At 32.1% G+C, this 2,872-nt stretch overlaps 1 protein-coding gene across 1 annotated transcript in view; it reads left to right on the plus strand.

Moving 5' to 3' along the window:
• The window catches only part of LOC106468511 (probable glutamate receptor), a gene marked incomplete at its 3' end in the record, with an annotated part of 28,769 nt that overhangs the window by 13,008 nt on the left and 12,889 nt on the right, over nucleotides 1-2,872 (plus strand). The window lies entirely within an intron of this gene.

Genomic DNA, 2,872 nt, shown 5'->3' on the forward strand with positions numbered 1-2,872 from the left:
ATATATATATATATATATATATATATATAAATGAAACAAAAAGTACTCGTATGAATTCAATTTTGTCGTAAGTGTCAGAAACGTAAATATTATACTACATACTACTAGCACACAAAGGTAAGTATTATATTACAAACTAGTTTGTTTATTTGTAATTAAGAACAATGGGTTATCTGTGCTCTGCCCACCACGGGTATCGAAACCCGGATTCTAGCGTTGTAAGTCCGCAGACATACCGCTGTGCCACTGGGGACTTTTCATATTATTAGCGCAGAAATGCATACATTCTACTAAATACTACTACATCAGAAATATAAGTATTGTACTATATACTATTGGCTCAGAAAGGTAAATAATTACTACATACTACTACCTCAGAAATATAAGTATTGTACTATATACTATTGGCTCAGAAAGGTAAATAATTACTACATACTACTACCTCAGAAATGTAAGTGTTATATTACATACTACTACCTCAGAAATGTAAGTATTGTACTACATACTACTGCCTCAGAAATGTACGTATTGTACTACATACTACTGACTCAGAAAGGCAAATATTGTATTACATACTACTGGCTCAGAAAGGCATATATTATACTACACACTACTGCCTCAGAAATGTACGTATTGTACTACATACTACTGGCTCAGAAAGGCAAATATTGTACTACATACTACTACCTCAGAAATGTAAGTATTGTATTGCATACTACTGGCTCAGAAATATAAATATTACACTAAGTACATTTAGCTCAGGAAGGTAAATTTTATATTGCTTACTTATTTATAAAGGATGCGATTTTAACGGATTCGATGTGAGTTTGAAGGATAACCTGGAACTGTAAACTTTTGTACAGACACAAAACTTATAGGCTATTATGTTATGATGGGAGCTTAGTATTCAAACTTTAGTTGCTAATTTTATCTATAGATTATTTACTTATTAAGTTTTTTTCTTGCTATGTTTTATTTTAATAGTTCTTAGTTTTGATTTCCCGAAGATATAGTGGTATGTTAGTTTATTAACATACTTCGAACACAAAAATACCTTTCAATATTAATAACAATATGAAGTGATAAACAGCAATAATTCACTAACTGTATCGTTCACGAACTATCTCGTAACTCTCTCTCCTAGTGAAGCTTATGACAGGGTATTTAATCACTGAGTAGATCACGAGAGTACACCTCATGTGATCATAAATTTACATAATCTTCTGCTATATTGCGGATCTGTACGTTACAAGCTAGGGAAATAGTGTTAGTTTCATCATATATACATATTTACTCAAAATACAATTGATTAGCTAGAAGGTTAGTCATCATTCTAATGCAACTAAAAATTCATTGATAAACTAAACGATAGAAGGAAATAATAATTGAACGATAAACACAACCATAATAATAAAAAAAATAGAATTTGCTATCTCTCACTCCTTTTCTCTTGAAAAACGAAGTGATGACACTAATCACTTTGTATAAAATATCCCAATTTTCGTATCCTTACTTTTAACTCCCTCTTTATACTGACATCATGAATCCTTTACAGTGTAAGTACAGATACATTACAAGAAAAATACGATTAACGTTTTTGAATCTTCAGCTTGACCTTCTATACCTTCTGGCTATGATTCGGCTTACCAGTTTAACACTTTGAAGACCAGCTAACTACGATAATTAATGCGACGTGGTCGCAATGTCCTTTGAAGGTGAGATAGAGGTAAATCATCAGCAGGATCCATTCAAGGATAAGAAGTGGACACATCAGCAGAAGCCCTTTTTCTTGTGGAGGAACGACCTTCAAGTCTTTGTAGTCGACATTTTCGTTTTGCTGCAACTGCCTAGGACGATTATTATCTTCTTCACCATTATCAGATACACGAGTCTTTGGAATACCCTATCTACACAAGTATTCATTAATTAGTTTTTTGACAATCACCTTCACGGTTATTTGTTTGAGAGGACATAATTCAACCCATTTATTGAAATAATCTATCACAACCAACAAATAACTATTTCCTGCCCTAGACTTAGGATAAGGTCCCATGATGTTTACTCCTATTTCCTCACCAGGTTCCATTAGTTTAGTGCTTTGCATAAATCCAGCTGGCATGATAACACATAATTTTTAATGTCCTTTCTCATACCAGGCCAATAACCATGTCTGGATACTTTATCTATTATTATAGTATAGCATCGCACAGGTCTATAACAGAGTTCAATTTTAATCACTTCACAATTAAAAGTTTCTTGTTTATTATTCCGGCGATGCTTGTATTGTTTTGTAAATTTAAGCACATCAGCAATAGATATAACAAAGTGGCATTCCAAGTATTATCGCAAAGAAACGTGCAATTGTAATATTATGCACTTCACAATTTCTTTTCTTCAGGGTTCCATAACTTATAAGTGTTCACAGTTTTCCAAATAAACTTCTCAACTGACTCTCCTACATTAGCGTGGTACTTTCTACTTAACCAGTTCATAAGCCAATTCGACATTATCTAACCTGAGTCAAGAGATAGTTAGCGAACAATACAGTTAGCACATTATTGCTATTTATCAGTCGATATTGTTTTTAGTATTGAAATATATTTTTGTTTTGCTTGTTTTTTTTTTTTTTGGAATTAGGTTTTTTCTTTCTGGTTCTTCTTCCTGATTCTATTATTTGAAATAATATTGATATTTGTGATATATTGTTCATTAACATTAGTGTCAAGTCCTGGCCAGGCTCGTATATATTAACTGTGTTTTTGTAAGTGTTGAGTTTATTTCTAAGTGTTATTATAATTGAATAAATTGCTTTTTTTTCTTAAACCATGATTGTAGCAGCGTGTTTCTTTTTTATCGTTACCAGTATTTGGTG

This window comes from Limulus polyphemus, unplaced genomic scaffold (genome assembly GCF_000517525.1).
Source record: "Limulus polyphemus unplaced genomic scaffold, Limulus_polyphemus-2.1.2 Scaffold3033, whole genome shotgun sequence".
Lineage (NCBI taxonomy): Eukaryota > Metazoa > Arthropoda > Merostomata > Xiphosura > Limulidae > Limulus > Limulus polyphemus.